This window comes from Rhodamnia argentea, chromosome 9 (genome assembly GCF_020921035.1).
Source record: "Rhodamnia argentea isolate NSW1041297 chromosome 9, ASM2092103v1, whole genome shotgun sequence".
Classification (NCBI taxonomy): Eukaryota; Viridiplantae; Streptophyta; class Magnoliopsida; order Myrtales; family Myrtaceae; genus Rhodamnia; species Rhodamnia argentea.
In genome coordinates this window covers 22,011,526-22,022,754 of record NC_063158.1, presented here as the reverse complement: position 1 = coordinate 22,022,754, position 11,229 = coordinate 22,011,526, and the positions used below count along the sequence as shown (strand labels likewise).

At 38.7% G+C, this 11,229-nt stretch overlaps 1 pseudogene; it reads left to right on the top strand.

The window, feature by feature from the left end:
* Positions 1 to 4,464: 4,464 nt before the first annotated feature.
* LOC115752959 lies at positions 4,465 to 10,748 on the top strand (annotated as a pseudogene).
* The last annotated feature ends 481 nt before the right edge of the window (positions 10,749 to 11,229 follow it).

Genomic DNA, 11,229 nt, shown 5'->3' with positions numbered 1-11,229 from the left:
TGGCGAGAGGCGAAGTACGTGTCGGGACTCGTCAAAGATGATGCTCGACTAAAACTCTTTTCTTCACTCTCAAATTTTCTCTTCCGACTTTTCTCAAGAACTCTCTTTTTTCCTCTCTAAAGAATTTCTCTCACAAATTCTCTCAATTCTCTTCCACTCTAAAACTCTCTCAATTCTCTTTCACTCCCCAAAAAACTCTCTCAATTCTCTTCCTCTTTTATAGGCAAAGTTCTTCATCGTTCATTCTTCATCTTCATTTCTCCACCTTCCATTTTCATCTTCTCTTCTTCATCTTCATCTTCTCTTCTTCATCTTCATTTCTCCACCTTCCATTTTCATCTTCCCTTCTTCATATTCATCTTCTCTTCTTCATCTTCTCTTCACCATCTTCCTTTCATTATCTTCCCTTCTTTATCTTCTCTTCACCATCTTCCTTTCATTATCTTCCCTTCTTTATCTTCTCTTCACCATCTTCCTTTCATTATCTTCCCTTCACCATCTTCCCTTCTCCATCTTCTTTTGATATTTGCAATGCGGTCCCTGAAGTTTCAAGTATTTGCAATACGATCCCTGAAGTTTTAAGTATTTGCAATACAGTCCCTGAAGTTTCAAATCTTCTCGGTGTATTTTTCCATCCTGTGCCTAGTCTAGACGCATGCTAAATTAAGTGTTCCGCTTGCCCAATTATATGCCAATGCAATGTACGCTAAAAATAAATATGTGAGATGATTTTTATTTAGAACTAAAATTAGTTCTAATTTTTATGCAAAAAATAGATTAGTCAAAATTTAGGCGTCAACAGATAGTGAAGAGATTTTTTTTTCTTTGGTCAAAATAATATTTCATTCACTTCTTCGATCGAAATACAATAGAGAAACATCTATGTTCAAAGAGCATAACTTTAAACCAAGACAAATCACAAGCAACTTCAAATCAACACAAGCTCGGGGAAAGCACACTAGAAGTGCTATAACTTTTGTACGGCGTTCACTTGAGTGCCATAACTTTCAAAACGTTCACTTAAGTGCCACTTTTAAAAATTATTCACTTGAGTGTCATGTTGACGTGGCAGCCGGAAAAAGTTCTTGTAGACGCCGAGAAAGTTACTGTAGCACGCCGGATAAGTTACCGTAGACGCCGGAAAGATGACGTGGCACGCCGGAAAGGCGACGTGGCACGTCGGAAAAGTTACTATAGTACTCAAGTGAACGATTTTTGAAAGTTATGGCACTTAAGTGAACGTTTTGAAAGTTATGGCACTCAAGTAAACGCCGTACACAAGTTATGGCACTTCTAATGTACTTTTCCCACACAAGCTCTAAATAACCGGAGAAATCATGAGAACGAGATTATAGGTCACACCCTCAAAGAGCACATATATAACTTATTCACACCAAAATTGGTAGCCGATCACCGAATCCATTTTCAATAGTTAACACAGATCGAGAACTTTATCTAATGCTATAGCTTCACCTTTCGGAGGTGTGTGCTTATGATTAGCATTCCCAACATCATCACCGAACGTAATGAAATAGTTGAACGAGTGTATATCTTACTCCTTTGAGAGAGAAACCTTTACGAAGCTCCTTTGATCTTTTTCAAAATTGAATTTGTTCACCAACGAAATCAGAGTAAAGGGAAACTCTGAAAATATACACGTAAAAAATCCCAAATCTAGATTAGATCGGGATAGATATCTCCACAAAACAAGAGAGAGAAACTTCTAGATCCGGACTAAATCGAAAGAAAAAGCTCCCAAGCGGGAGGAAAACAAGAAAATGAAACAAAGAACCAAAAACGCTTAAGAAGAAGGGGATGGCAAAGATCTAGCTCAAACCGTTCCATCCATGGAAGTTGAAAAAGAAAGCCTTATGAAGGTGAGAGGGAAAAGAGAGAATTAAGGCCGGCTGAGAGAGAGGCACTCCGATTTGTTGATAGTGAAGACATTATTTAATGCGGCACCGTGATTTTTTCCGTTTTTGATTTGGAAGGATTTTTCCACGTAAAAATTCGCTTATCATCTTTTCTGTTTTTTCTCTTTAAAGATCGCATTCCTAATAAATCTCTTGTAACAAACATATTCAGAGTAGCAGATTTGTAATTGCAGGGCTTTGTCCCCCCGTCCAATTTGAGGGGGGAAATGGTCAACGTACTTCGTTTCAAGGTTTAACTCATAGTTATTGTCATTACACGCAAGGAAAGATAATTCCACAATAAATCAAATTGCCAAGGACGACCAAGAACTTAATTCCTAGTCACGCCATCTTTTAAGTTATTCCCGGATAAATTTGCCCCCTTCTTTGGCATCATAGTAGGAATGTGAGATGGATTTGGGTGGCAGTCGACGAATAGCTCCTCGAGTTTCAAAGCGAGGGTAAATGCTCGTTTGGACCGGAGCCTACACGTCTCGAATCTATTCAGGTCATTGATCACGTGATTCCCAAGCATGGGTCCACGTGATCAACAGTCAAGAAATATCTAGATTATTATAATTTTTTGAAGATATATTTCTTTTGTTTTATGAAAAATGAATGATTTAAAAAATATTTCTTAAAAAAGATTCTTTGCTATAGTTTAAAATAATTAATCAATTAATTCATCTTTCTAAACGATATAAATCAAACGGAAACCAGTGAAAATGTTTATAAGTCGTCATTTTTGAAAAAAATATTTTCTACTTATTCATTCTCCGTCGATCAAACGGAGTCCAGTGAAAATGTTTATCCTGGAGGGGCATAATCGGAATCATATCTGGAAAACCCCCGGCGAAGGCACGACAAATCGATCAGAGCGAACCTCCGTCGATCAGTTGCCGGTCCCGCCTCTCCTATACATATAAAGAGTCGCCATTCAAAACCTCAGAAAACCGGATTACTTCTCTCTCATCTCGATTCAAACCCAGTCGACTCTCTCTCTCTCTCTCCCTCGCTCGAGCTCGTTCACTCACTGTCGCAATCGCAAGCGAGGTACTGTAGATCCTCCGGTTGTCTCGGAGCAATTCATCTTGTGTTGACATATGCGAATTGATCTTGAGCTTCTGTAACCCGTCGATTCCTTCTGCTATGGCTTCTTAGGAGTTCTCGTTGCGTCTTCCTTGCTCGTACCTCCGAAATATCGGCGTTCGCTGATTGCTTCGTAGTGCTAAGCAGAGGTACTTCACGAGTGCGCGTAGTTTTCCGATGGTGAACTTGATGAGGCGCGAACTTTTCAGATGAGGAGGTTCCTTTGGACTCTAGGTCCATTTGATTTCAGAAGATCTGTTTGTGATCGATGTAGATTGGCCTTATAGAGTTCGTTCGAGCATCTTCTCTGATTTTTGTAGGTTAGGCACAGCGAAGAGTCTCTTCTTAATTACTACGTTTATCTCTCTGATATACCTCTGCGAGTATTCTGGCGCGAATTGCCGTAAGCCTAAGTCTACAGCTCTTTGCTGTTTCACCGCAATATAGACGCTTATGTAGAGAATTATCACTATGACTTGCAGCATTTACCAGGTCATTGTCTTGACTTCTGAGATATGAGTAGGAGATTTTTTTCGCTGCCCAGGGCAGTTCCACAAAGATAATGCTATTTCGCGGCATCTCTCTTTGTAGAAATGGTGCCATGATAAGTAGCTGTTCTGATGTATTTTTTTTTTTTTTCAATAGCATTCATTTTAATTGAACTTCACTGTGCTGAAAATCGGATGATTTGAATGTGATAGGTCCTCCTATATGACGGCCATTAATTCATTTGCACAAAATCAATCTTACAGTTTCTTATGTTAAATTAGTATCTGTGTTCTTTTCTTGTCATAGATTATGCTGGATTACCCCTGTGCTTTGCCCCTGTATTAACTGTTTAATACTGCATTTGTTCATCCTCTGCAATAGCTATAGTGGATCCACTTGCAGTCTGGTTGAACTCCTTCAGACATTTCATATTAGAAGTATGCGAGACTCATGTCCCACTTGAATCAAGGCAGAGAAAACTTGAAATGATCGTTACTGTTTTGTAGTGATTAGCTGTCCATCTCATCACTGCTATCAAATCGGAGATCCATTGCCTTTGCATTTGTATGATGAAAAATGAATCTTCAGAAGTATATGACAGTGGCACGTATATATGGGTGTTTTTGGTCTCTCAATTTTAGATTTAAAGCTTGCAACTCTCCACCTAACCACTTTGTATAAGTAAGTGCTGCTCCTGTATGCACTGTTTATATGTCAAGCTGTGGGTTTTTCACTTTAATGGACTGGCTAAGGTCCCTCCAAGGCTAGTTTATATATGCTTCTGCAAAAGATAAGTGCAAAAATGTTATAGATGCAATGTTTTAGGAAAGAGATGTTGCTTTCATGAAGAGAGGAGGTTGCTGTGTAGTATAGCCAACCTAAAGGGTTTGCAATTCTCCCTTTTCTTTTGCAAATTCTGAGGGCCATTTAGATTCTCTTTTTCCTTATGCTATCCTCACACTTTCTCTTGCAGATGGCAGAATCACCAAAGGAAACTGCAGTGGTGAATCGGAAAGAGGATAAATCATTACTAGGTACTCTATAAGCTTGACAAATCTAAATATACAGTTAATTCACTTCAGATGTGGAATGGTACCACAAGGATGCATATTTCTTTATTTCAAAACCTAATATATTTGTTTATTTAGTATGGCCTGACATATGACTCTATTGATATCACGGTCAATAATTAGTGCAGCATACATTGCATGTACTTGAAAATCTAATTAAAGAGTTCTTAATGTTAAAATAGGTTTCATCCTTGTCATTGATTAGGATGATTGCTTATTCACATTTTTGGCCGCGTCATATAAAAGTTAGATATGTTGGTCATAGCTCAATGTTAAATCCAATTTCAACAGATGCTGAATATGGGAAGGAGTTCCTTACCTCCTGGAAGTCATTGTCTGTGGCGGAAGATGACGCAGTGGATTTTAACTTTGATACAGTTGGCAAAGGCATGACGAAGAAATTCAACTTTGATAAAATGTAAGTGAAACTTAAAGTATAGGCAGTTAGCTAATAAATTGGCATTGAGACAGAATCTAACTTTGATATTCTATCTTCATACTTGTATTGGTTACATTTATTGACCCCTGTACAATTACCTCTTTGTGGAGAATAATGCCCAGGGTGATTTAGTGAGTCATGCTTTACATATCATTCAACCACTTCAAAAATCATTAAAACAATGGATGATGGTGAAGGTGTATGAAAGCTTCTCACAATCTTACTTGTTATGAGAGTGGGATATGTCTCTGCTTTCTGTGGATTGATGGTGAAAAAACCTTTTTCAGGGATGTCGATTTTAACCTGGATGCTGATTTTGACAAGTTATCATCATTCAAAGTGGACATGCCGGATCTTGATTTCTCCTGTCCATCTAAGAAATCTCCAAACAACAGGACAGAAATGAAGCAGAATCACTTGATGAAGGAAATTCCAAGAAAAGATTTTCTTTCTCCTTTGATTTTAATGAGTAAGACAGCTTCACAACGTATACATTTGGGCTTATTCTTTGATACATAAGGTTATATTTTCAAGTGAAGGGAAATGTCATGACTTGTGATTGCAATCTAGGAACTTAGCAATCATTTGTGCTATCCAGGTTGGATGGCTTTAATCTTGATTCACCCAAAACAGGGGGAGAACAAGGTGGGAAGAAGGTTATTATAGGAAGCAAAGGGAGATCATCGGAGATGAATGAGCACCAGGGCTCAAAAACTTGCCTTCCTGAGGCAATTCCTGACTGTGAGGATAATGCTATGATTAATAATGTTCAATCAACACGCTGTGTGGGTACATCAGAGATTCAAGTAGAAACTTCTGTAAGTTCAGCTTCTATGCCTAACCCAAGAATGGATGATCAGGTGCCAAAGCCCGCGGCCTGTAGAAATTCAATTGCAGAACAATCTTCTTTTGAAAGGACAAACAGCACGTGTGCTCAAGGATCTGATCAACAAGATTATTCATTGGACAAAACAGCACCAAGAGAAGTACATATTCAGCCCGCGGTTGACACAAATTTAAGTACCATCCCAGAGCTTCCAAGAAAAGATTTATGGATCGTCAAAGGTTTGAATTCCACTTTGGGTGAGGCGCAGAGTAACAGGGAAGAAATGGCAGGGGAAGCCACATATTCTCACGGCAACTTGCAGTCAGAAGGTTCAAGTGTGCCACATGTTCCAGGAACAGAAGGCGAGGCAAAAGGAAGCAATAAGCCTTTTCTTGATACATTGAATGCTACTAAGGCTGATAACCAAGAGGCCAAGCCTGATACAAATCTTAATGATACAGCCTGTATTATCCCAAGTAAAGTGCTGCACGGCAGTGAAATATCTGTTTTCAGGTTGTCCCATTTATCCGTTACGTTTAAGTGATTAGATGAATGAGAGGGAATCCATGTTAGGATGGTATTGGCAAGTTTCTGCCATGCCAAACTAGAGCAATGAGCCATTAATGTCTCCTTTTAAGAAACATGGACTCTTTTTAGTTTTTTTTGTGAAAACTTGGAAAGCATATGCATCCGTAACTTTATATTTAACAGGAATGCAAGTTCTTGTGATTATCGGTTTGATACACTCATTCATTGAGTTTTTACTATCATGTCGATGCATTTTATGGTGATTTCCAGAGTTCAGTAAGAAGATAGGGGGATCAACAACATAACATTTTTGCACTTCTTAGCTCTGTTTTGGTACTATGTAAATGTCCCAAGCAGAGAACCTGCAGTTAAAAATCGTCCTTTTTCTTTACTGGTACAGAGCCTGGACAAGCACACTCAAAGTTTTTCAAGAGGTCAGAGGAAATTAAAAGTCAGTCTTCTCGAGAACCATGAACTGGGAGAAAGCTTACTCAATTTAGGAGCAAAAGACTTGCTTCTGTACATCTAAATGAAACTAGGTGAAGATTTTCTTTTTGATTACAGTTTCTTTGGATATTCCATGCATTACAACGTCACATGGTTTATGCAATCTTCAACAGGTTGGGTGACAATGCCAAGGATTCTCTAGTTGTGGGAAAGCCACTCAGTGGTCTAAATTCACTGGCGAGGGAGCAAACAAAAAGTCAACATCCTCTGACTGGAAGCCATATCAGTGTGAGACCCACTTCTCAACTGGGGTGAGGCATCTGTACCCAATCGAGTTGCAACTGTAGAGCTGTCTGAAATTCTGTTGAAATTCTAGTAATTTTTTTTTTCCCCATGTACTTCACTTAACACTAGCTAACAGTGGGTGAGTGATGTGTAAGTTATCTCCTCCCCACTGCCACTCCTCCACCCACATACAAACAGAAAAGGAAGAAAAGGGTAATTAAAGGGAAAAGTTTACGTCCTTCCCATATAAAGGTGCCCTGGTTGTTACTCTTCTGTTATCCGATGGACTTCCAACTAGGGTGAAATGAGAATTTTTTTTTTTCATAGTTTGCATTGAGACATTGGACACTACTAATTGCTGTATATAACTAGTTTGATCAACATATTTGTTGATATATGTAAAATTACTGTACATTACTAGTTTGATCAACTCTTGTGTAGATATATCTGTAAAAATATTTAGATGTTCTTGATTATTTGCTTGCTTTTCATGGAAATTAAAGCCTTTTCAGCTGAAATTATAAACCTTTACGTGCAATTGTCTCTCAAGTCTAAGTTCACCTGTTATTATTGGCCAGGATAGCTCATTAAATCCTTCATACTATGCTTTAAAGAGGATATTGACATCTTTCTCTGGTAAAATATGACTAAATTATCTGCTAGAAGACTACAAGCCTGGAAGTAGGGTTCACAATCTGCTGTAGAATGATATGTTCATGTTCAGTTTGAACCTTTTGAGTCACATGAAATGGGAGAGTGGTATTCCTTTAAATGATATTTACTTTTAAGGCTGAAATAACTCCTGATTATAGAAAAGATGCGTCAATGTCAATGTCATGTCATATCAGTTTTATGTGTGATGTTGTTCATGTTAAGTCATATCCTGTCTTAGACATTGCCAGCTCTAACAAGTAGAGCGCATATATTGGATTAGTCCTTTGACACAGCATTATTTTGCATATGCTTAATCTGCTTGCACTAAACTTTTGCAGTTCTCTATGCAAGACGGGAAGTTTAAATGTGTTGTCAAAACCAATTGTTAACATATGCGTGAATCCTGAAGTCACTAATTCAAGCAAGGAATCTTTTAAGGATTCCATGGTCAGAAATGTTGATGTGAAGAACAGTAACTCTCTTACTTCTGGCAAGAGGGCTTTTCATCTTACTAGCTTGAAAATGATGAGGTCTAACCTGCATCCTAACTTGATGTCCTGCTATTTGAAACCATAGATACTTTGAGACCAAGATGTCAATATGTGCAGGGCCACAAGAACCAAAGAAGATCAACTTGGTTCTAATCCTACAGAGGAAATCAGTTCCACGAGATACTCTGAGCAAATAACGGCTATGCCAGGTGATGCAGCACATGGGTTAGCTCATCGTCACAAAAGCACTGAAAGCCAGTCACTTCTCAATTCATCCTTCAAGCGAAAATCATATGAGGTTCCTTTCTGTTGTTTGCTCTTCACTTCCAAGTAATACCTTACACCTCTTCAATAGGGTGTTGCAAATATACTTATGAGGATGCTATTTTGTAATGCATATGTCTATATTGCAGGGATCAGATGCCAATTTAATGCCATTTAGTCCATTAAAACGGCTCTCTCAGTCTCCAAGTGAGAAAAGGTGAAGAGTGTTAATAACTCCATTATCCTTGCTCCTGTGACGTGGTATTTGTTTGTAGAAGTAATGTTCTTACTCTTGACATCTTAGAAGTTTCAGAGAATCCTTGGAAACTGTTGTCACAGATCAGGTAAATCGATAAAACCAGCCACTTCTCAATTCATAGGGGAAATCATCTGAGTTTCCTTTCCATTGTTTGTTCTTCAGACTTTCAAGTAAAACCTTACACCTCTTCCATAGGGTGTTGCGAATGTAATTTTGAAGATGCTATTTTGTAATGCACTAGAAGTTGCAATTGTCTATCTTGCAGGGATCAGTTGCCAATTTGATGTCATTTAGTCCACTGGAATGGCCCTCTGAATCTCCAAGTATAAAAAGGTGAAGAGTGCTAAAAACTCCACTACCCTTGCTCCTGTGACTGGGTTTTGTTTGTGGAAGTAATGTTCTTACCCTTGACACTTCCGAAGATTCAGAGAATCCTCCGGAGCTGTTGTCACAGAACAGGTAAATGGACAGAACCTTCTTAAGTTTTTCTACTTCAACAGAGAGTCAAAACTTGTTCCTTACTGGTTTCTTAGATTTTATGTTTCAGGTTTGCAATCATGAGAACACCGAACAGAGCAAAACCAACAGTTTGTCTGTTGACCATCCTAAATTGCAGCTTAAGATTTCTCCTAAGGTGAGGTCAACCGAAGTTGGAAGTCCGTCGATCATGGAAAGTGATGAAAATGTTGAAAAGGCCGAAGCTTATACAACGGAACTTGAAGATGTAAGTGAATTGTGGCTAAATTATTTTTGCTATAAATGAGTTGCTTATGCAGTTTTTGGCTTTGGCAATTAATTGTAGGCATATTGTAGACTATAGTCAGGGACCATGAAGATTATAAAAGAGAGACAATAACAGTGACAACAAAGAACTAGGAAAAGAAAATACGAGGTTGTCAAGTTATCGGGAGTAGTTGCCATAGACAACATTCTGTGGCTTACAGGATGAGTGGTTGAGATGAGTTTCTTTTAATTATTTCTTTTGTCTGTTTACTTCTTATTTTCTTTGTTGGGGTGGGGGATTGGATGAGCAAGCCTGAACTTCTTGATTTTGTACATTTTACTACTGGATGTTTGCTCTGCACTTCCGATAATTTGGTTATGCGTTCATTGACATTATGCATCATCATGTATTGAGTTTAGAAATCAATTGATGAAGAGAACCTGCCTAATACGGAAATTGTGATTTCTTCGACAACCGACCTAATTATCCTTAAGGACGAATCTCTTGTACTTTATAGTTATTTTCTATAATTGTCTATCATAAGCATTTGAGTTTTCAGGAGGCCATTGGAAACTAGACTGATGATATTACAGAGAAGGGCATTGAACTGTTGCCTCTTGTCTAGTCTACCATGTTTGTGATCCTTCTGCTGGTAATACATTGGCTGCCTAAGGGAATTGTCTTGCAGATCTGCAACATGCTAAAGAAGAAGCAGGAAGAAGCTAAAGAATTGCTTGTTCGAGCACTTGTGAACAACAACAATCTGTTAATGCTTAATCATCCCATCTACGATGAACAGATATCCTTCTGGTTATCAATGATTTCACGGGATGTTCTTTGGGTTGTCCATGGTATGTTTCTTCTCTCTTTTGGCATTTCTTTGTAATTCCTTCACTAGATAAAACATCCGTAGGGTGCAGAAGTTTGCATCACAGCTCATGTTGAAGGAGATTCACATTTGAAGTTGCATCAGTTGAGGTACTCTCTCTCTCTCAAACACACAACACACACATATGCGCCGAGTCATACCAAAACCAAATCACAGGAGACCATAGAAGATGCATGCATGGGCCTCTACAAACATGTGAATTGCCCACGTGATCAGACACTCTTCTGAACCTGGGTGCAGTAATGAATCAGGAAAGTATACGCATGCTTGTTTCTCAGGCTTCTGGATTACAACTTATGGAAGCGGACTGGCTTCCTGCATAGATTCAGGGATAGTCTACATTTTTGTGTACTGTTGGTTCGGGATGAAATCCCGAGGACATTTCCAGGTGTCTTGCTGAATCAAGACTATATTTTTCTTCTCCCTATTTTCATGGGATGCTGTCGAGGTCAATGTTTCAAATATGGGACCAACTTCTAAAACTTAACATTCATAATTGTTCAATCTCGACTTACTATTTCCTTTCACTAGAGAGTGGCCTGGTTTCTGCTGGAGCTCATCATAAAAGACTCCTCCGTGTCTAGGCTTAAGTGTTTTCTTAACAGCAGGGAAGCCAGGGCTGCACCAATATGAAATTTTGGATCGTGCGACATTTGAATTGTCAGAAGATGTCCAACCTATTCGGTTAATAGGCTTAAGGTCGCGAGTTTGTATCTTCATTTATCTTATAGACTGCCTCTATGCGAGAATTGATGGAAACTTCAAGGTCTGAAATTGCTGTCTAGAGTTCTGCGAGAGATCAGGTACGGTTACACGCACAACTGGAAGTGTTCTTAAGAAGAGCATGAATGACATTGGTTTT